The sequence below is a fragment of the Coptis chinensis genome, chromosome 2, assembly GCF_015680905.1.
Source record: "Coptis chinensis isolate HL-2020 chromosome 2, ASM1568090v1, whole genome shotgun sequence".
Lineage (NCBI taxonomy): Eukaryota > Viridiplantae > Streptophyta > Magnoliopsida > Ranunculales > Ranunculaceae > Coptis > Coptis chinensis.
Window position 1 is genome coordinate 48,547,652 of NC_141457.1, and position 24,266 is coordinate 48,571,917.

The 24,266-nt window shown below is 36.9% G+C and overlaps 1 pseudogene across 1 annotated transcript; it reads right to left on the reverse strand.

The window, feature by feature from the left end:
- Window positions 1-938: 938 nt before the first annotated feature.
- On the reverse strand, window positions 939-1,960 carry LOC147516347 (transcription factor bHLH148 pseudogene; annotated as a pseudogene). The gene has a single exon (XR_015211019.1). The product of XR_015211019.1 is annotated as a transcription factor bHLH148 pseudogene (transcript).
- Window positions 1,961-24,266: the final 22,306 nt, after the last annotated feature.

The window sequence follows — 24,266 nt, forward strand, 5'->3', positions numbered from 1 at the left end:
TAACTGTAATAATACTTTTGTGTATTATTGTCACCGTTAGTCTCAAGTTTTGCTCACTTGAGATAGGTCGTGGGACCTTTCATTTTTGTGTCAAAATATCGATTTTGTGGGAACTTTGCACAATAGTAAGGTGAAAACATGCAATTGTGCGCATTAGTGTGGAAAATTTTATCAAAGTAGGGAGGAGACGAGGAGTGGTAGAGTTTTCCACTACAATGAACTAATTTAACCAATGTGATATTTGCCTTACAGTAAGTGTTGAAATAGATCGCGCAATGTTTATCGAAAAAATAAATATCAAATCAAAAGCATTCTAAATTTAATAGTTCACGTGAAAATGCATAAACTTGTGTAACTAGTTCAGATAGCAGAGAGTGAATTGTCACCATATGGCGTGAATTCTCCATTGTAATCTTTAATGCGAAGAACATGATCTATTAATAGGATTCCTTGAGCACATTTGAAGATCGGGGCCCATTAAGCAGACTTGCATGTGTACTGTGTAGGCAAGTGCAATAGTGCATAGTTGTATACGTTTTTTTTTTGGGTAAAGATAGCTAGATACAATTTCATTTTCATCTACACCCAGGATTTTTGTGTGATGCAATATTATAATAAACAAATTATCCATAAAACAGAAAACAAAACAAAACAAAATGAAAAATACTAGCTAGCTTGCCACACCAATTTTCAGTTAGGCCTTATAATTGACCTAACAAAAATAAAATAGACCCGACTGGCTTCACTCAATTCATAAAATGATAAAAGTATCTTTTTCCTATTTTTTGTGGACATGATCTATATGATTAGGAAGATTAGATAGGAAGAAATGCAAGTATGCAACTTCTTTCTAATGTAGAAGAATGTGAATTAGAAATTAATATATGCTTTGTAGATCTTGATTCCTGACCCTATATCACCTTAATTTGATCAAAATAAAATACAAAAAATTAATTAATTAATCAATCCAAACTCTTGTCGAATAAAGCTCAACAGATTTGTATACAAAATAAAATAAAATAATACACATAATTAAAGTGAAAGAAAATGTGATCGACCACCACGGCAGCACCTAGTATGAATCATAAAACCGGACCTGAGTCAGCTGGTTGTGATGCCCCAAATTGAACCATACCACCCACCGGAACCATATCAACCGGGGTAGAAGAGAGAAGGTTGGCTAGAGCAGTCATGGCTCTAATTTGCATCTCTAAAGCAGCTATGTAATCTGTGGCTTCTTCTAGAATTACTGGAAATGATTCTTTACGACAACCGGGAACCAACTTTCCAAGAACGTTAACGCGCTGTTGCAACGCTGGAATCTTCTTTTTTGGCAGAAGATTTAGTCCATGTTTCTTTTTGTTGTGCATTGCTACTAGTCTAGGCTTGTTTTTCCTTTTCTTGAAATTCAATTTCAGCTTGTTCTTGAGTATGGCTTGACTCCATCTAGTACGTCCTTTGGCAGCAACTGCTAATGCTCGATCAGCTACTTGGCGAACTGTTCGTGCATTCGGGGAAGGATTGCGACGAACGTGACTAATAGCTTGTAGAAGTTTTGAGGAATAGAGTTGTTGTTGGAAATCTGTTTTCCATCTAGTTGTTGTTGTTTGATTCTTCATGCTTTGGTTATCAACTTTCTTTCTTTTCCTCTTTCTTGATTCTCTTGACGTGTCTGTATTACTTGTTTCGGGATTCAAGATCAAAGAAAATGCCATGAAAGGAATATAAGATATATTCTTCTTGATATTCTTTCTTTCTTTACTTCTTTGTCTTCGAAAGCAAATGAAGAAAAGAAAAGGAAGAAAAGCCTGCTAATAGAGAGAGAGAGAGAGAGAGGAGAAATGGTGGGAGAGAAGTAGGAGGGATAGGCTTTAAGTCTTAAACTAATATATATTGAGCAGGAAATGCACGATACCACCACATGTGGATTGCTTCTATAATGTCATCCTTTTTCTTTATTTCTCGCTTTCGCCTTCTTTCTGCCGTCCTAAGTTTCTTCCTATTATTAACAAACCATTTTATCCTTTTTCAATTGACTCTATAGGCTAAAGTTAAATTTATTCAAAACTACCCTACTACTAGTCTCACATGGTGAACCAATGAATGTGTTTTGGAGGTTTCTATAGGAAATGCTCAGATTACAGTTGCTTTCACTGCCCAGGAAAATGGCCCAATGCCCACACCTTTAGATTGAGCTTTGAGATGTTACCGTAAGTCAGATTGATATTTTGTACTTACTGTGAAGTCTGTGAGCAAGAGTTAGCTACTACACATTTCAGGGCCTTTAAATTGAAATTTTCGTATTCTCTAAGTATATTGAGTGAGAGAAGACAGTGAAAATATTTGATTGGAAACTGAATGAGGATGGCAAAAATTTGCAACCCTCCATCTCTTTTAATGAGAAGCGATTTTACAACTTTTTGGTCATAGTAAATCTGTTAAGATTAAGGATTTTTATAAGCCGCCATTCATCTCTCCATTGTTCAATTATTCCTAAAGACTACAACAATTCAACTCAACTTTTCCTAGCAGTTACACGGACAGCATGGACCACGATGACCAGCGCCCTTAAAACTGGTTAAAAATTGAGTTTAGCTCCCCTTACCAGGACTTAGCTTGCAAGATATATAGTATGTTTTCTTCGTACTACCAATCCTTTAATAGGAGAAATGTTGGAAGGTCTTAATCCATATTTGGGGGAGGAATCTTGGTAAGGGCCTAAGCATAGAAAATAAATAAGAGTATATATGATATGAGGAAATATATGTGAACGTGGGCAGTTGCCTCTTCTGAAAAATCCACTATCAATCAATGATTTGCGAGAGAATTTGCTTCCTTACGAGAGACAAAGAGTAGAGGACTTCAATGACCCAGAACTGGAACTCTGGAAGAGATGAATTTACTCAGACATAGTGATCTTGGTGCAACTCACTCACCACAATATTACCGTCAATAAATCTCCCTAATTCAATATTTATATATACTAGAAAACAAAAAGTGACGTGACACCATCACCCATCTTGAGGAAAGTTTACTGCACACAATCGTTAATAATCAGTTAATCGAAAAGGTTGTTTTTGTGAGATCTAATTTAGTTGAGATCTCAAAGTAACGGACTTAATACGTGTAGATAGATTGAACAGATGATATGCTAGAGAAATCAATTGACAAGAAGACAAACAAGAATAGGTGTAGATAGATTGAACATATGATATGAGAGAGAAATCAATTGACAAGATGACAAACAAGAATTAACTAACACACTTTTATATATTGAATCATCTACTGAACTCTCTTTTGATAAACAAGACCCACTCACACTAGGGGTGGGCTGATGGAGCGGTCAAATTTGACCTAAACATTTAAAGCCGCCCGGATATTAAAATTAGGGCCCGACCCTAAAAAGTCGGCAATAAAGGCCCGGGTTAGGCGGTCACAAGTCTAAAATCAAAGCCGACCCTACCCTAAGCCCTCTTTAAAGGCTTTAGGGCCGCTTTTATATATTTTCTTCTTTTACTACATCAGTTTTAAAACTCATTTATATTACAAAAATGTACAATGATCAACAAACTCAAAGTCCCACCAATCTAGCAATAATCCTGGATAAGTCCAACAATTTAAAATGCACATCCACAATATAATGAACTAAAGTACATCGAGAGTTTGGAATTTGTTCTTCCTTGTACTCAAACCTCACTAAAATTACATTTAACATTGAAATACATAGACAAATAATTATATTATCATTTTAAAGGAAGAAGTAATAGATACAAAGAAGAAACAGAATAGCTTTGGCTAAGGGCCAGGGAAGTTGTTAAACTGTTTCCAATATCATAAATCGTTTCCATAATAGATTCAAACAAATATAATACTACCTTTCTTCTAATTTAAAAATGATTCAAGCTTTGTATGTGGAAATGAAAATATTGGCTTTTGAACAAGTGATGGAGAAAGGTTTGAGATTACAAATGTCATTTTTCTGACAAAGGTTGCTTTTTGGTTTCTATGTTACAAATGTCTGCTCTGTATTTCGCTTTAATGGTGTGGAAGGAAACCTTTAGTTCTAGACTTGGCTTGGATGTGAATAAAAATATAATTTATAAGAAGTAAGTGGGAAAAAAAATTGAGAATAATAAGTTCTGGACTTTGACTTGATGATTAAATGAATAAAGTTTTATTTTTTATTAGGCTAATGCTCATTGTTCTTCATGGCTGCTAAGTTGACAAGTTTTTGTTAATTATATAAGACAAGTTATTGGAAGAACTCTTGGGTGAAAGTGATAAATTACAAAGGACAATGTTATTTTAATTGAAAATATTTAACAAAGAATTGGACAATTATGATATGTGTATTTATAGTGAAAGTGTGAAAAAAGGGGCGGTTTAGGGCTTGTTAGAAGTAGGACTGCTAATGAGAAATTTGAATTAGGGTTAGGGCCTATGTTTTAGAACCTTAGCCCTAGCCCCCCTAGAAGAAGGCAGGGTAGGGCTGGCCGCCGCCATAAACTTTGTGAGGGCTTTAGTTGTGAGGGCTTTATAGGGCTTAGGGTCGGGTTGGTCAGGGCCGGGTTAGGGTCGTTAGGGCCAAATTCCCACCCCGAACTCACACTATATTCTCTACAAAACAATAAACATGACTCATAAAACTCAAGGACTCCTCACTCTTATTGTCATCTTGAACGTATGTACCTAAACTATATATAGGTTTCTGCCAAGCTTCCTCTTTCACAACTATTTCTATTTCTAACCAAACTCCAATTACTAATACCAACATAGTTTCTAACTTAATACCAACTCAAACATTCTAAATACATAATTTTCTAATTGACTTAATTAGCTATCACTTAAAAACTTTCTATTCTCAATTTAGAATTCCAACAACTTCCCTTAAATTGAAAATTGTTCGCAAGGTCTCAATTTATATATCCAGCCTCCCTTAAATTGAGATCTCCCACTGAGGTCATGCCCAACATCTTCTGCAACTTGACAAATGTTTCGGATTTCAACGGCTTTGTAAAAATGTTAGCAACTTGTTCATCTGATGGGCAAAATGCCAAAACTATTTCGCTCTCCTTCACAAGTTCACAAATGCAGTGATACTTGAGATCAATGTGTTTATTCCTCCCATGAAAAACTGGATGCTTTGTGAGCGCAATAGCAAACTTGTTGTCACACACTATCTTTGTATGAATCTCCTGCTTTTGATTCCATTCTATTACCATCCTTCTTAATCACACTGCTTGAGTAGCACAATAAGCTGCTGCAATGTATTCCGCTTCTGTTGTAGACAAAACTACTTGTTGCTTTTTAGAAGACCATGAAAAAACTCATGACCCCATATGGAAAACATAACCTGAAGTGTTCTTCCTTTTCTCTATATTGCTAGCCCAATCACTGTTTGTATAACCAACAAGTTCACAACTACAAGATGCTGAATAAAAAATACCATAGTCTTGTGTACCTTGAATGTAGCGTAATGTGCTATTTGCTGCTTGCAAATGAGACTAGTGTGGCATGGAGACTCCATGAATCTGTTAATTATCCCAACTCCATACACAATATCTGGTCTAGTAGAAGTCAAGTAACGAAGACTTCCTACTAACCTTTTAAAATAAGTGGGGTTAACAAATTCTCCAGTACCATCTTTGACTAGTTTTAACCAGTGGCGTCATGATAGACTTGCACGATTCCATCCGAAAACGTTCTAAAACATCTTGTGCATATTTCCTTTGTGAAACAAATATTCCATCATCTCCCCTAAAAATAGGACATTAACCATATCAGTCATCTCAAATTGCTTAATCATAGCCTCCCTAAACTCTTCAATCATCTTCACATCACTGCCAGTAAAAATCAAATCATCCACATATAAACACACAATAAGGAAACCACCATTCAAGTTAATTAGCTTAACTTTGACATATAAAGTGTGTTCATATAGACACTTTTGAAACCCATTACCACAAAAATACAAATTAATTATCGTATACCACGCCCTTGGAGCTTGTTTTAGGCCATACAAGCTAGACCTTTTTCAACTTGTAAACTTGTGTTTCCTTCCCTTTTTGTAAATACCCTGCAGGTTGTTCAACATATACCTCTTCTTCTAGAACACCATTTAAGAAAGCAGATTTGACATTCATCTAATAAATTTTCCAACTAAATTTTGCAACCAAAGCGAGTATCATAAGAACAGTGTCAAGTATAGCAGCAAGTGCAAAGACTTCAAAATAATCAATACCTAGCTTTTGCTTGTAACTTTTTGCTACCAACCTGGCTTTATAATGATCTACCTCCCCATTGGGCTTGTACTTTGTCTTGAACACCCACTTGACACCAATTGCTTCCTTGCCATATGGAAGAGTTGTGAGTTCCCATGTGTTGTTCTGCTTTTCAATAACATTAATTTACTCATCCATAACTTGTACCCATCTGTCATCCTGAGTTGCTTGTTAAAAAAGGACTAGATCGCAATCTGCAAAGAGTGCAAAATTTACAATTTCTTCATCGGACGCATTTGTATCTTTAGACAAAATACAATCTTGTAGACATGCAGGCAAAACAGGCTGATGTTAAGGTCGAGAAGATGCCAATTTCCCTTGTGGTGGTGCTATATATATCTTATGTAGATGGATCAATAGATGTGGAAGTGCTAATAGGTTGTACAAAAGGTTGAATAGACGTATCAACAGATGAATTTGGAACAACATTTTTTTTTATGGTGACTTTTTGGAGCAACAATCAGTATTACCGCAGATACTTCTTTTCTTGAACTCCAATCCCACACATCATGCTCATCAAATATAACATCACGACTTAAAATCAACTTCCCTGTATCTGGATTATATAATTTGTAGCCTTTTGTAACATCACTGTAGCCAATAAAAAAACACTTCTCACCTTTATCATCAAGCTTTCGTCAGGAATATGTGCATATGCAATGCACCTGTCACAGCCCGAATTTCTAAACAATTACAAAGTGAATATTTAAAATATAAATATCTCAAACATCGCTATGTTCAATTGTGTTATGACGGGGTGGATACAACACATGCCAAAATTGAAAACCCACATTATAAAGAATCAACTTAACAACAATAATCTTCCAAAATTTCTCAACCATCACTTTATTAAAAGGCTATCTTCCGTCCCAATAAAACATCAAACAAACTCTAAGAATAAAAGTCTTCAATATCGTATTCTCATGTCATATGAATATGAAACTATGTTATTACATACTTTTAATAAGAATCAGATCTAATAAAAGAAACTAATGGACTGCTCTAGGGAAGAATCCAAATCAAATGTCGTGATTCCACTGCCTTCCACCTATGTTCCCAAGAACACACCCACGTTGCCCAAACAAAGCAAACATGGATAAGCAAAATGGAATTTGCTGGTATGAGTAGACTAACCACATAAAAACAATGTCATACTTTAATCTTCCAACAAACACTTTATATGTACCCATATCTTAATCATTCTCAACTTGGAAGACAGGTAGTTCCGTCATTTCAACCGACAAAGTTTCTTCCAAAGCAAGACTTCCATTCTATTAACTCATTATAATAACTCATTTTAATAACTATGTAAGTGAATTAAATCTTACCGATATCCACTTCTGTATAAGGGTAGGACCGCGTCCCTGCACAAAATATTATTAAGTCCTACCCTCCTGCAAACGGAAGTTAAGAATTTTAAATAAACATATGTAGATATCATATCAATATTCAAATGTAAGTCCAAGCACACCCGTACAATCAAATTAATTTCTCTTATTAATTAATCGATTACTTTTCTTATACACCCACCCTTTAGTACCTAGGTACCTTAGGTCATTCCCGCCACATTCAATGAATACCCAGCTATAACGCTAACGGTCCATTTATGGCACATTCAATAAATGCCCACCTATCACATGACATCTTCAACCATAAAATCTCATTTCCAAACTTGAGGCGTGGAGAGATTCTAAAAGGGTGCGGTAAATTTGTTGAAAACACTATTGAACTTTATTGTATATATTATTTCAGATAATGGAAGAGTATCTTGTTTCTTATATTATTGTTTACGCGTTATTAATATATCGATGTGTAAGTGTCATAGTGTCGTATATCATAAAAGACTGAAATATCACATAGTAGTTAATACACGTACACACGTATATATATATATAATTGGCTTAGCCTTTATATATATGTATATATGTATATAATTGGCTAAGACTTTATATATAAAGTCATATAAAGTCTTAGCCTAAAGCCAATCATGCTTAAAGCCCTAGACCTATCCTAATAGACCAAATCATAATCCGAGTTAAAAGTCAAATTTGGTCAACTAGTCAAAGTCAACCCTGGTCAACCAGTCTTAAACTCATCTAACCCAAACACCCAAAGACTAAAGCCCCAAAGTCTAAAACTTAAGCCCACACAAATGAAATTCTAAACAAAACCCTTAAGCCCACAAAGCTGTTTCGGCCCAAGCCCAACAAAACTAAAAACTCTCACTGTTAATCTTCCTCACCAGCATCGCACCTCCACCATCCACCACTAACGCAGCCACCACAACCACCACTCGCCACCACTACTAAACCACACAGTTTTAATCCCTACCAAAAACCCAAACTACCTATACCACAAAATCGAGATTCCCTCCCTTCTCAAAATTCACGTTTTGTCTGCCATTGATGCTCCTGTCAAGGTTCACAGCACTCCAAACACAATTCAACCCACACCGAAACCACTCGGTTTCAATTCCCAATCAAAACCCAACACTATTGTACCATCTACTTGATTTTCCCCACTCACAAAATAACATCCGACGACCATTAAAGCTCTTTCACAGCTTTAACAGTATCGCTCAGCACCACTGAGCAGTGTCCACTCCACACAAAACCCTCAACACCTTACCCAACATCCACCATGTTTAATTCAACAACAAACCCAAAAGATCATCCACAACATTTACAGCCAACAAAAATAACTACCTATATCCACCATTAACAATTTATAACAATTTATAGGATTTAATTGAAAATAGGTAGTTGATTGTTCAATTTACAATGTCGACAAATATGTTCATTCCAAAGTTCAGCAGTATGTAAACTAAACAGAACGAATAGAAAATAATGAGCAGTGAAATAAGTTTCGTAAAATTTTTAAATAGCAAACTAGGAACAAAACTATGAGTTCAATGAAAAGATTAAACTATCTACTCACCCGTGATTAGCTCCGACTGTCAGCTAGCTATCCGTAGATTTCCAGAAAAACTTCATTTTTCTCTCTCAGTAAAACTCTCTGTGCAAACTCCTTTTTGTTTTAAAACCCCGCGAAAAACAAGGAAGGAAGGTTTATCTATTAACCTACGGGTTTCCTATCCTTAACAAAAGTTTATCATATTTTTTTGTTTTACCTATTATTATTATTATGGTAATAGGAAAAGTAAAAGAAAAACACGGGGTGTTATAGCACCCAAACACCCTAAGATGACGAACACTTGGTCTTCTACCACACCATGCTTCTTCTGGGGTTATATTCCAAACACTTCTTGTAGGACACCTATTCAACAAATATATATAGCACAAGCAACTGCCTCCCCCGAAAATACTTTTGGCAAAGACTTATCTTTACGCATAGCACGAACCATATCCATAACAGTTATATATATTCTTCCTTTCAGGTACCCCATTTTGTTGGGGAGTGTATGTAGCGGTCATCTTATGCTTAATACCACACTCTGCAAAATACTCAGTAATAAGCACCCAAAATTGTAATATAAAACCCCATAGAGACATAACATTTTGGTTAATTATGTGTTTAATAATCATAAAATAATCGTATTTTCATGCTTTTGCAGGTTTGAGTAATCAACGTACAACTGAGGATAAAAGCCAGTATTTAAGCACGGAATAGTGTGTCTACATAAAGCATTCCGATTTATCCCACGTGAAACCCAACTAAAGCCAAGGAATCAAGTAGGACCGTTCCCAGTCAGAACAGGATCAAAGTACCGAAAAAGCATCAAATTTCCGAAGCATGTATCTGCTAGACCTGGACTCCAATAGCAGCAATTGAACCATCAGAATGATCAGTGTAACGAGCTCTACACATAGGTGGGGATTTGTAAAAAGTCAACTTTTGGACTCGCCACTGGTAGAAACATGAAGGACTCACTACGCAGACCCACAGAAATTGGTGACCAAGCTCACACGTCAAGCTTCCACACATGTAAAGTTGCATTGAAATAAATCAAAGACTTTTGTGCATAACTGATCTTTGCACTTTTCAGTGTTTTTAGAAGTTGACTTACTACGTGCTAAAACTCAATAATTCCTTACTCACTATTTTTTTTCTTTGAGAATGTCAGTCTAGTTCGAGTAGGGATTTCATTCCAACTTCTAAGACAAGAATTTAAATGATCACAACTGGAATCTACACTTTGGAGAACTAAGTGAGAAGGATTTTATAGATAGATTTTTTTACACAAGTTATCTAAAATTTGTAAGTTTGTTTTATAGTTAAATGAGAGAGAGAGATAGGAAGGATTAATCCTACTCATGCAAGGCCTAGCTACAAGTCTTTTAGAAACAGTGTCACTACCATCTCAAATCCCTAACATAATATACCTATCTCTAAACATATCATGCTAGCATGTAGAATTGAAATGATATTTCATCTCTGAAATATCATTCCAACTCCTAGTTCTACTTTACAACAATTGATCGGATAATTGTCAATCTGTCATTTTGGGACGGGATGAAAAATAGAACCTAAGTCTTTTAAGTAGTGATTTTGGAATCCTAAATTTGTAGCATGATCCTCACATGAGCATCATTAACCCTCCCCTTGGGAGAGTTTTAGCTCATGATCCTAGAATTGAATTAAACTACAAGAAGATATGTGAAATAAAAAGAAAGAGAATGAAACAAAGAAAACTACAACCTGTTTACCTAAATGAAGAAGAGTTTATTAAAACTAGAGAGAGTTCCCCCATTAACAAGTTACAAGCTTTTCTCTAAAAACTAAGAACTAAAAAAACAAAATTAAAGACATGGATGTAAATGAAAAGTAAAAGTCAAAGAAGTAAAAGCTTCCAACTCCCAAAATCAGCCCCCCTTTACATAAGAGAGCCTTTTTCTCTTCTCCCACGTGAAACACTCTCCTCTCATTTATTTCTCACTTATCCACAACTAACTCCCATTTGACACCTTTCATTTTTTTAGATAATCATCACCTAAATCCAACTAACTCATTAACTTCATGCAAGGTGTCAAAATTGCACCAATTATTTGCACCTTTGTCTTGACTTGCATGATGACTCATCAAATCTTATGGGCCCGCCTAGTGGGTCCGCGTCTGATCGATGGCAGTCCGGTCTTTTGGCATTTTTACAACTTCCTTTATTTGTAGAGTTCATCGCGAGCGATCGTCGGAGCAGCTCACTCGTCGCGGATTCGAGTCTGGTTCAAGAGATATGAGCTTCGGAAGTTTGATGCTTCTGTGCATGTAATCCCGTTTCTGATTGGATTCTGTACTATTTGAGTCTTTGGGCTTTAGTCCAAATTTGTTGGGCTTCACATGGGCTTGATCGGAAGGCATGTGTATACTCCCTATTCCGTGCTTAAATACTGGCTTTATCATAATTTTTACATTAGCTGCTCCAACCTGCAAAAAGCACGAAGATGCGATTATTTCATGATTATTAAGCACAAAATTGACCGAAATGTTATGTCTCTACGGGTTTTCATAATACAGTTTTGGGTGCTTATCACATCACTCCCCAAACAGCATTTTGCTTGTCCTCGAAGCAAAGAAGAGACATTAAAACGGATAAGTGGCCAAAACTGTGCATTCTAAGCTAAGTCTCGTTTCGCAGAGTGCGGTTGCATTGACCATATGCAACAAGGCCTTAAACCACTAGGAATTCCCTAGTGGACGAGTTATAGCCTCGTGAGAGTTTTTCAGAGAAGATACTCACAAACTTCATTTATACTACAATGACTTAGTAACAAAAGCTTGTTTCCTAAATTAATCTCAGATATCTATACATCTCCTTAGCGGGGAGCGAGGATTAATTCTTTTCGAAACTCAAGTTAATATGCATACAATAATTAAAACATCTACATATGAGTATGCATTCGGTGAATTTACATTGAATTGCACAAAGCGGGGCTGTTTCGGATTCTTTGGAGAGTGTACCTAAATGGGTTCTCACATGTATGTGTAGAAACACAAATTCGCTCATAAATTTCCCCTCGGGGTTTTGTTAACTCCGATTGTGCGGTGGGCACACTTTTCCTCACATACTTTCGATGGCGGTCGAGGAGGCGAGGTCGATCAATCACATCTACTACTTATTATCATACCATCCTACTCCTAATTGAGCTAGAGGTCTTTATTAGGTATTATGGGGCTTAGGTGATAGTGTAGAAAGAAATGGAAGTGGAAGATCAAAAATGATAAGTATAAGAGAATAAGGTCTTCAAGATATTTACACTTGAGAAATCCTTGTTTTCTTTTCCTGCTCCTACCTGAGTTTTCCTACCTTGCTCTTAAGCCTTATTTCATTTATTATATATATATATATTTTTTTTTTAGGCTTAAGAAACATGATCCTGTTTATTTATTTATTTTTATTTTTGAAGCAGGTAACTAACTTTTATTTGGAACAAGTCTTCTTTGATTTTTCTACATTTCGTCCTATTTCTCATACTCATCACTTAGGTAGGTTCTTTTATTTGGGGTTAATATATGGGTAAGGAATTTTTGGTGAAAGTGAAAGGTTTGATGAAAGGTTCAGTGGAGTGACTAGCGGTAAAATTTGTAACAGGTAATAATTTATAGCTATGTCGATCCAAAGAATGCCTAAATTCTCGCCTAGGTTCGGATGGTGATCAAGTAAGTCGATGCGTGATTTTCTCTATTCGGAAAAACTACTCCTCTGTGTCATTACTCACAAATCACTCATATCGAGGCTTTTGGTTAGATTCTCACAGGATTGATAGTTTAAGTAGACTAACCGTGGTTTCCAGAAACTTATTGTCATGTACAATCAATGATACTCGGTGCATGAATACTCAAAAAAAAGATATAAAACTATTGCGTACGTATTAGCTTAAGTTTCTTAAAAACGAATCATAATTCGAATGCTAATGTGAGACTTCTAGATAATTTTCATCATTGAAAAAGAAACAAGACATTGTCACTAATTACATTTACTAACAAGAAAATAGAAACTATATACAGACTACAAGTTGCTTTTTTTTTTTTTTTTTTTTTACTATATATATATATATATCACTCCCAAATATATAGTGATGATTAGTCTTCGAAATAGAAATAGATAAAGAAAGGAATTACGATAAAATAGATAAACAAAATTAGAATTTTGGATTCTTTGGAGCGAGAAAATTGTGGTAACATAATATATTATCTGAGAAAAACAAAACAAAAAGAAAAACAGTAGCACACTATATACAATTATATCTGAGTTAGATATATGTACAATTCCTTACTCAAGTTTACCATCGGGATGTGGTGAAGGTCGGCCTCTTCTTGATTGAAATGCATTTCCTTAGTATCGCTCCAAAGATAAGCGTATTCCCAAATGGTGGCCCATTCTTGTTCACGGATTCGTTCAAATGTTTCATCATTTTATCATCGCTTGGATAACAACGAACATGTCTCAAGTATCGTGCGGGGCGTTTCCATTGCCTAAACCTTAATGAAGCGAATTATCTTGTTTCTTTGGGCACATAGAATCTACTTTGACCCGGTTCATGAAAAGTAGCTGAAAAGCGTGGGAAATGTGTCTTCATAATCGACAAGCGATTCTGAGGTAAAAGTATATCTTGATCCCGAAAAAAGTACGAGCTCGTTTCAAATTGGAGATAACACAGTTTAAGATATCAAAGAATGTATGACCTCGAGCAAGCGCATTGAAGACTACACATGCAGCATCATTGGCGGTAGAAAAATGCCAATCTCCCATGATGTTAAGAAGGACAAACAACATCGCATTTCCCATGTTCATGGTCATGCTGGCTAAGGGAATGGTGATGTCTGGCCATCTGCCAAGTTTAGTTCCTTCATCTTTAATTTCAAGACCGTCACCGTATCTTTCTTGTAGAAAAGGCCATGAAAAGGAGCAGTAGAGTTGTGATAAATGTATGGCCATGTTGTTGCCGGCTCGTGATATGGAAGATCTAAAGTCGAGGGGCAAGTGTTGCCTCTGAAAAGACATGGTTTGTGCCACCAACTTTGATTGTGAATCCGTCTAAGAAAAAAACCATGAGCGGCGTTGAATCTTTGGTGTATCTTCCATATTAGCATAAAAGTAGCCGCCAAACTTGGAGAATAAGTTTGGTCGAGAGCCGAATAACAAGGGAAGACCACCCGATGTTAGTAATGCAATCACGGAAATAAAGTCCATAAGTATTGGAATCCATCATGGCTGAAATGATTGCTTTCGGGGATGAGTTTAGGAGGTGTCTGTTTGATGAAGATGCTACGTTCGATGAAGATGCCATGTTTTATGGAGTGGAGTGATGGGGAAAGATATGAGAAGAAATATGTCCAAGAAAATTTTATTTGGATGGAGGAATGAGTATGCAAGAAGATAAAACCTCCTGTAATCAAGTTTAAAAGAACACGTTAAAATTGTTATTATCACAACTTGAAATATGACAATCCTAGTAGGCATTTCTTACAAAGAAGATACAAAGATTTTTAATTAAAAATACTTAATAATAATAATTTTATTTTATTTATTTTGGGGAAAGTTGAGTTTTGTAAAAGCGAGCATAACTTTTACCATTATTATTATTATTATTATTTTTATGGTTCGGAATGATGATAAGGATGGTGATGGGAATGCAGATTGTGGACAACTTTATTCAGTTCATTAATTTGTTGGCTAAAATTTGGATTTGAAGGGTTCCTGGTTGCGAGAGATCGTAGTTTGATTCTCTATTAGAAGAGTGTGATTTTCTAATGACCGAGAGTGAGTTTCAATAGTGCCTCTTGATCAACATCATGCATCGGCTTGGCGTTCTTGGAAATCCATAAGACTTTTGATGATGATTTCGGCGTGCGTGGAGTTCCCTCATTCCTTGATGAAGAATTTGAATACCTTCCATGGGATTAAAAATGTTCTGCATGGCACTTTCATCAAAGAAATGTGCAGAGTTTGAGTTTTGGCCATCCATTTCATTTGGCAGAGTATCTGGCGTCCAAGAACCACTGGCACAGTCTTTGTGAAGTATTGTAACAAGTGCTCTTTGAAGTGGTATTTCTGGAGAAACTGTTGGATAACCCCAACGCATCATAATTTTCGTGACTAAAGTAGGCAGAGGTGCTAACCTTTTGTTCTTACGGTGATTGCGTTCGGAGGTGTTGGATTATACAAAAATCATCTTTGATTACGCATAATCCAAAGTAGGTGTAATTGAGGCTTGGTGACTTGATTGGTGTGGCGTACCTACCACATTTGTGTCCCAACCGGTGGAGCCGCGATTTCGTTGATTTTGTTTCAAAAGGCGTTGAAGAACAAGCGTGATTTTTATTTCCGACTTCGCCATGAGATCACGGTGCCCGTAGTAATTTTTGCGGAATTAAATGGGGACTCGAAAGATCGAACCCCGAGTCATTCATTGGAATTTGAAGTATGTCGGAGATAACTTCCTTAGTTAATTCAAAGCGTTGTCCATAGGCATGGAAACAGAATTTTCCATTTTCAGGTCCGCTAAATTGGTAGAACATCAAGACCAAATCTACGGAATAGGAACATGCATGATATAGAAGAGGCATCCATCCTCGGACGTTACAATTTACGTGTCATAAAAGGAGAAAATCGGCCATCATCAAAAATTTTCAAGTAGTTCTTCACCGGGTACTATCTTCCTTGGTTGATCCATTTGGAAGGATAATTGATGGAAGGATAGTGTAGAAAGCGTGTAATGAGAATGGCTGAAATGAAGAGATTTATAGCAAATATAGGATGCGAAGTGCGAATCGGGATGTCAAGTGCATCTAGATCTCAACTTACAAGTGAAACATGTGATGTTGGTATCCCTAATTATGTCACGGCAACTATGGGTATCCATAGTATGTCTTTTCATGTCAGTGTCCAAAACAATTAATGAGGTCTTAAAATGATAGAGAATTAGGAGGAAAGTTTCCACGGGCAGTTAGACCTTCACGTAATTTCAAAATTTATGATCATACCTCAATAATAGAAGATAGATAGAATAATTGAGCTGCGTGCGTGACAAGTGTTAGGCGTACCGTGTAGCGTGCGCAATCTTCTCTGAAAACAATAAGTTGAGTTTGATTTATTTTATTGCGTTATTGATTTTTCTTATTTGTTATGGTTTTGATAACTATTTTATGTTTATGATAAGGTAAAAATACAACTAATATACCCAATTTATTAAAAGGATGCTCCTCCATTTTGATGCGTAACCGTACAAATGGTTGAGAATTATTTAACACACCATAGTAATATACAAAGCGACAAAGGGAAAGAGATATGGAGGTTACATAGATCTAGATATTCCGGATGAAGTTATGCATGATCGACAGTAGAATAATGACAAATCTTGTTATCGCGAATCTTGTGATGACCCATTCCCGTTGCTCCTTTTTCAATCATTTCGATCGGATCCATTGTTTGGAATGAAAAGATAATATGTGAAGATTAAGCTTTGGATAGTGAGAGAAATGAGGTGAGTGAAGGGTGATGAGGAGTGTCGAATTTATAGGCAAAAATCGACCGTTTTGGATATCGACCGTTTGTGGATATCGTTTTTTTTTTTTTTTTTTTTTTAATAATTACGATGGAGATAACATTTGGGTTTTGTGACCAGACCGTGATTTGGGTCGGTTCTAATTTTTGGTCCAAGCCCAAATGAATTAGGAAATTTAAACATGTGTCCCAAAATTTCAAACCGCGAATTTCGATTCATTTCAATTCAAATTAAGCGAATCGAATGCTAAAATGATCGGCATTAAAAATGTCATCCACTGGAATATGAAGAAGGCACCTTCAATCTTTTATTTTTTATTTTTTATTTTTTTTATTTTTTTATTATTTTATTATTATTATTATTATTATTATTATTTATTTTTTTTTTATATACAAATGTACAAGTGGAGATGAACGTGGCAATGTACAAGGGAAGATGTATGTGTCATTATACAAAAGAAGCGTGACAACAACACGGACTACAAGAAGAAAATCATTCTGATAAAATCGGGTATTTGTCATGTCGGCTCAAAGGCCGAACCCAATCCAAACCCGGTGGTGGCTTAACCTTTATGTTTTGGGGGCCTAGGGTTCGGGGCGGTACCATCCACGACCAATGTGCAATGGTCTAATAATAATATTACCCTTAGTACATATGGTATAGCCTCAAAAGCCGCTTGAACTGTCATCAAATAGAAAACTATTCCGGGGTTGGCACAGGTGAAATCCATTGCCTATCTGCGAGCGATGGGACTATCGGTGTTGTTCATCGCGACTCTCTTTGTGCACAATGCAAGGGTGAAAATAAAAACGAGTATATACTTGTGGAGTCTTTTAACGTCGGATCCACCAAGGCGAATGTGAGTCTTTTAACGTCGGATCCTCAAGGCGAATGTGAGTCTTTTAACATCGAGATCCTCAAGGCGAATCCCACCCAGTGGGAAAGCGGAGACGGCAGCCGAAGTTTATCTCTTTGAGCTGGTGTCGGACAATAATATACCTTATACCGGCTCATATCGGATAGTAATTCAAGACACAGACGAGAAAGGTGTTTGACAATTCATACACCACCCCATCCCAGCGACGTAAGCTTTCGAGCAAAAAATCTTTGCGACCATTACCTATTCGAGATGGGTGAGATTTACACCAAATGATGAGCTGGAGTTAGCGAGGAAGAGAATAGAAAAGGGGAAGAGAAGGAAGGCTGGGAAATTTTTGGTACCCATTGTTTACCGGAAGGCCGCGTTTGCTTTCGATGAGCGAAGACATTTATACTCGGTTCACGAAATAGAGTTTTGTGGACTAAGGTTCGGCACTTGCAACCACACACTCTAGGAGCTTTTAGAAAAGAAAATAGAAGAGGGCCGGCTACCCTAATGGTGTACTTTCCTTGTTTTAAACACACGGAAAAAAATACACCCGTGAATCTTTAGTCTTTATAATTTGGATCTTTGAGAAAAGTCTTTTCGACATCGGAGAAGCATAACTCATGATAATGTTTAAAGCGTTGGCCATTTACTTGAAATCGTTGTCATCGTTTTCATTTTCAAAGAGATAGCCCCATAAGGTTTGACAAAGAGGCGATTGAAAAGGACCGGACCATCGAGTTTTTAGTTTTCTGGAAAAATGTGTAATCTCGAGTTTGTACAACAAAACTTTTGACCAATTTTGAATTCTTTTCTTAATATGTGCTTATCATGCACTCTTTTCATGTTGGCTTTATAGGATTCCGAGAGATCATAGGCATCACTCGAATCTCTTCAAGCTCATTTAAGCTGCAATTTTAAATTTCAAGCGCGCGTCGGTATTATAATTTAGGCTTTTGATAGCCCATAGAGCCGCGATGCTTTCGAGTTATTTGGAAGATGACAAGGTTTACCAAAAGCGAAGCGGTAAGGGGACATGCCTATAGGTGTCTTAAAAGCTGTTCTATATGCCCACAAGGCATCGGATAATTGAAGAGACCGGTCTTTTCTAGATGGATTAAGCTGTCTTTTTCTAAAATTGATTTAATCTCTCTATTAGAGACTTCTACTTGGCCCGGTGCGAGGATGATCACGGAGTTGCCACTTTGTGAGTAACTCCATATTTCTTTACTAATGATTCAAAAATTTTATTACAGAAATGTTTTCCCCATCACTAATTATAGCTTTGGGAGCATTTAAAATCGAGAAAATATGTTCCTTTCTGAAAAATCGACCGTTTTATGATCATTCACCACGACATGCCAGCGCTTCAATCCATTTTGACACATAGTCAACAGCTACTAGTATGTATAGGAAGCCATGACTATTTGGAAAAGGACCCATAAAGTCGATCCCCATACATCAAAAATTTCTACAATTAAAATTGGATTTAAGGGCATCATATTGCGTTGAGTAATCGTCTAGCTGCTGACAGCGTGTTTGCATGCTTTGCAATGCTTTCGTGTGCATCTTTAAACAGCGTTGGCCAATAAAATCCACATTGTAGGACCTTGGCTGCAGTTTTTCTTACCACTGAAATGACCACCACAAGATTGTTCATGGCAAAAGGATAACCGTCATTATGTTCCCGGTCGGGGAATCAACGGCGTATCGGTTGGTCGGAACAATACTTAAAGAGATAGGGATCATCCCAAAAATAAAATTTCCACAGTGGATAAGAACTTCTTTTCGGTCCGTTCGAGTCAAGATGAAGGGACCTCCTCGGTAACTAGGTAGTTTACTATATCGGCATACCAAGGAGATGAAAAATGGAATACAAATGTTCATCCGGAAATGAATCGCAGATTGGTTCGGACTCATTATTGACATCATTAACGAATTCGTGATAAATGGTCTGCTACCACGTTCTCGCAACCTTTTTATCTCTAATTTCTAGAGTAAACTCTTGCAAAAGGAGGATCCATCGGATCAACCTCATTTGGCATCTTTCTTTGCTAATAGATAGCAGCGGCGCCGCATGGTGAGTGTAGACTATTGTAGAAGAACCAACTAGGTAAGGGCGAAATTTATCAGGGCATATACAACTGCTAGAAATTCTTTTTGGTGGTGGTATAGTTCGTTAGCGTCATTAAGAGTTTTACTAGCATAGTAAATGACAATTGGCTTGTTTACCGGCGTTGCCCTAAGGCGAGCTCAATAAGCGTAGTCGCTTTCGTCACACACATTAATTCAAAAGGTTTAGACCAATGGTGGTTGAATTATCGAAGGCTGTAGTCAGGGCGTACTTTAAGGTCTCAAAAGCTTGTTTGCAATCGAAAGTGAAGTCAAATCGCATCTTTAAGTAAGAGATTTGTTAAAGGTCGGGCAACCTTTGAGAAATCTTGAATAAATCTCCTATAAAACCGTGTCCTAAAATGCACGTATTTCCCGAGTGAAGTTGGTATAGGCAAAGGAAGCAATTTTTCAATCTTTGCTTTATCGACTTCGATTTAAGATCTTGAAACAATGTGACCTAGTACTATTCCTTTTGTAACCATAAAATGGCATTTTCCCAATTAAGAAGCGAGATTTTTTTCTCAACGCGATACTAAAACCTTTTCAAGATTTGATAAACAGTTATCAAAAGAATTACCATATAATGAGAAATCGTCCATGAAGACTTCCATAAAAGCGTTCAACCATATATACCGAAGATATGAAGCATCTGGCGTTGGAATGTACCGGGTGCATTGCAAAGGCCAAATGGTATTCGTTTATATGCAAAAGTACCAAAAGGCGGTGAACGCGTTTTTTTCTTGGTGTGGGATCTATGGCGATTTGAAAATATCTTGAAAAGCCATCAAGAAAACAGTAAAATGCATGACCATTAACCGTTCAAGCATCCGATCAATGAATGGGGTGGAAAATGATCCCCACGAGTGACTGCATTAAGTTTTCGATAGTCAATGCATATTCGCCACTTCTTTGGAATCTTGGCGGATATGCATTCATCTTTATCATTTCTTTAACCGTAATTCGGACTTTTGGGAACAACATGGTTGGACTTACCCAAACACTATCCGAGATGGGGTAAATAATACCTGCATCAAGTAACCTTTTAAAATTTCTTCCCGCATACCACATCCTTCATGGTTGGATTTAGCGACGTTAGGGTTCACGTGATGTCTTGGCATTATCTTCAAGATGTATCACGATGAGTGCACTGATAGGTGGTCAATGCCTTTAATGTCATCGAGAGACCATCCAATAGCGAGCGGTGTTCTTGAATGACCTTAATTAACCGTGATTCCGATCAGTGATCAATTGTGATGATATGATAATTGGGTGACTACCATCCTGGATCTAATTGTAATGCGTATTTTAAGTCAGAAGGAATAGGCTTTAAGTGGGGGTGGGAGGAGTGGGTATTAAAGATTCTTGAGGAAAGTCGTCTTCCACCGGAGAAAACAGATTTATGTTTGTCAAATTAAATTGATAGGATGGTAGTAGAGTCAATTGGTGGTATTGATTCTAAAACTCATGTACCTCCTTTGAATAATCATCAACATCAAATTCGGAACCGCCAAAAGAATGGAATTGGTGTACTTCATCTTGGGAAAAGAGTTTGTTAAATATTCTTGTCACGAGGGTGTCAATCATGTTAATCTCACCATCAATATCATTCTTCGGAATTTGTTTCATCAACTCAACACATTAACCTCGAAAGAAAGATTTTGAAGGACATGGTCATGGACCCATCCCTACCAGTTTATGCGCGTTAGCGATTGCGAGGAATGGGCCCTAATATGATAGGAATGGAGTCGGGCAACCTTCGTATCCAAAATGACAAAATCTACGGGGATAAAAAAAATCTTGGACTTTTACAAGGACATTTTCCACAATGCCTTCCGGATGCTTAATGGATCGATCGGTACTGGTGTAAAATCATCGTGGTAGTAGGTTTAAGCTCATGTAGACCTAGTTGTTTGAATAAGTAATAAGGAAGCAAGTTCACACTAGCTCCTAGGTCTTAGTAATGCCGTAGCCGTATACTTATCACCTAATGTGCATGGAACCATTGGTCTACCGGGGTCCTTGTATTTTACTATACCATTGTATTGGTGATGGAAGGAAAGCATTGATGGGAAAGCTGTTGAGGCACATTTGTTCTTTTGTGGTGCACATGTCTTCAAAAATTTTGCATGTTTTTGGTAATTGCTTTGGGGCATCGAGAAAGGTAAGTTTATTGTCAAATTTTTAAAGGTTTCCCTAATTTCATCAAAGTTTTCATCGGTTTATTCTTTGCCAAACGGGCAGGAAATGGTGCCTTAGGGCAGGAATTTGGCATAAGGGTCCACCTGTTCGTTTCCCAATTTTAGATTGTGACGTTGAACTTGGTGTGTCCATTTGAGGTTCATTATCCGAAACAGATTCCTTGGAACCTCCGGTATCGTTTGTTTTCATCGGCATACGGTTTGATTATCAACGGTTTTCCCCGGTCGAAGAGTAGTGATTGCATTCACCTCGCCTTGGGTTGGAGTACTTGTACGGTATATTAGTGAGTTCAAAGGCGGTGTTTGCTGGCTTAGGGTTCCGGGCTTTGCTTGGAAAAAACTCGCACTTCTTCGGCTCTTGTCTTTAATTGTTGAATTGATTGTTGGATAGGCGTTAGGATTTGTGATTGTTGGTTCATGTAAGAAAAAGAACATCTCAATTTTGTCTATCGGAAGCGGGGGAGGCATAGGTTGTGCAAGTTACTAGTTCACGATTATTCTTGAGAAGTTGTTGATTATAGCCAAATTTGGATTAAATTTGGAACAAAGTGCGGTTGTTTTGATAGTTAGCATTTGAATTACTTTGAAATTGATTTTGACTTTGTTGGTATTGCTGATTATTTCCTTGGCGGTATGGAATAAAATTGTTGATTGGTCGAGCAGTGGATTCACGAAACTGGAGGGAGCCATTTGTTGGTTATTAGAGGCCAAAGCTTAAATTAGGATGTTATCTCCATAGTGCATTAGGAATGTTGAATGCACATGCCTCCTCCGGTGTTTGGTTAGGAATTAGCATGTAACAAGGGACAATAAGCATCAAGATGGTCCGGACTAAGACATAGAACACATGGGGAAGTGTTAGCGTTCATGGCCCTGTTGTGGAAGTTGATCGTTTACTTGAACTACAAGAGCATCTACTTTTTTAGTGAGGGTTTCTATCAGTTTTTCAACTTCGGGATCGGGTTTTACCTCAAAATAGGCGTGAAGCTTTTGTAACATTATCCTTAGATGACCTAGAAGAATTAGGTATTCCCCAATGTGTACCTTTTTTTTTGTTAATTTGTCAAGAAAAGTATATGCTTCATAAGCTCCTTTGTCCATGAAGAAACGCCGTTCATTATATCAAGAGTTTCTTTTTGATGATCGTAAAGTCCATTAAAGAATGAAGCGAACAAGGATAGCTTTGTCTAGTTGGTGATGAGGACATTCTAAAGAAGATCGAAAGCGACTCCATGCTTAAGTAAAGGATTCATGAGGATTTTGCGAAAGAATTGAATTTTACGAAGCATTTCAGTAGTTTTCTTCCGAGTGTAAAATTGAAGCATGAAAGCTTGAACAAGTTTATTCCATGTGTCTATGGATTGTGGCTGTTGTCCCGCTATGCCAAATTGATGCTTTATCCATTAAAAGTGAATGGAAGCAACCCGGAAAGCGAGAGGTTGTTCATAGAGGCAATTTTGGATGGTGAAATGTCATTGGCTACTTGTTGTATTGCCTACTTAAGATGATTAATGGTTTTCATGATCCAAACCATGATACATGGGTAACAAACTAAAAACGCTTGGCCCGAATTCAAAAATCACCGCGGAAAAAATGTCTCACCGATTTGATCGCGAGGAAGAAGGTCCTTTCTGTAAAAGAACGTATATAAAGTCCGAAAGCGGCTTTCAAATTTGGATTTTCGTCGACCATAATGAATGACGGAAAAATGAAATAAGGAATCTTGTTGATTAATAGATGAAGAACTTTGTGGAGGTGAGAACTTACGTATCTGCTTATCGTATTTTCTATACTACGATAAGTATGTTCAAATTCTTTAGTAGAACTGGACTTTAATCTCGTACAAGCATAAACTTAGATCTAATCGGGTGAAGGAACTTATTATTTCTTGAATTTTTATAATTATGTTCCAATCATTAGAGTTGAACAACGTAGGCCTAAGTTGTCGCTAACGTGGCGGTGAAACTAGGAATACGTGTACATAAACCAATGCCAAAGTCAAAAGAGAGATATGAGGGAGGCTTTTAGAGTGCGAAACCTGGTTCAATTAAATAACCTCAATCATTGTTTCCTAGACACACCGTTGGAATATGATTAAGAGTTATGGAATTAAAATTTATGCAAGGTCGGTTTTTTTTTTTTTTTTTTTTTTAATGTTTTTTTTTAATTGGAAGATGACAAGGTTTACCAAAAGCGAGGCGGTAAAAGGGGACATGCCTATAGGTGTCTTAAAAGCTGTTCTATATGCCCACAAGGCATCGGATAATTGAAGAGACGGTCTTTTCTAGATGGATTAAACATCTTTTCTAAAATTGATTTAATCTCTCTATTAGAGACTTCTACT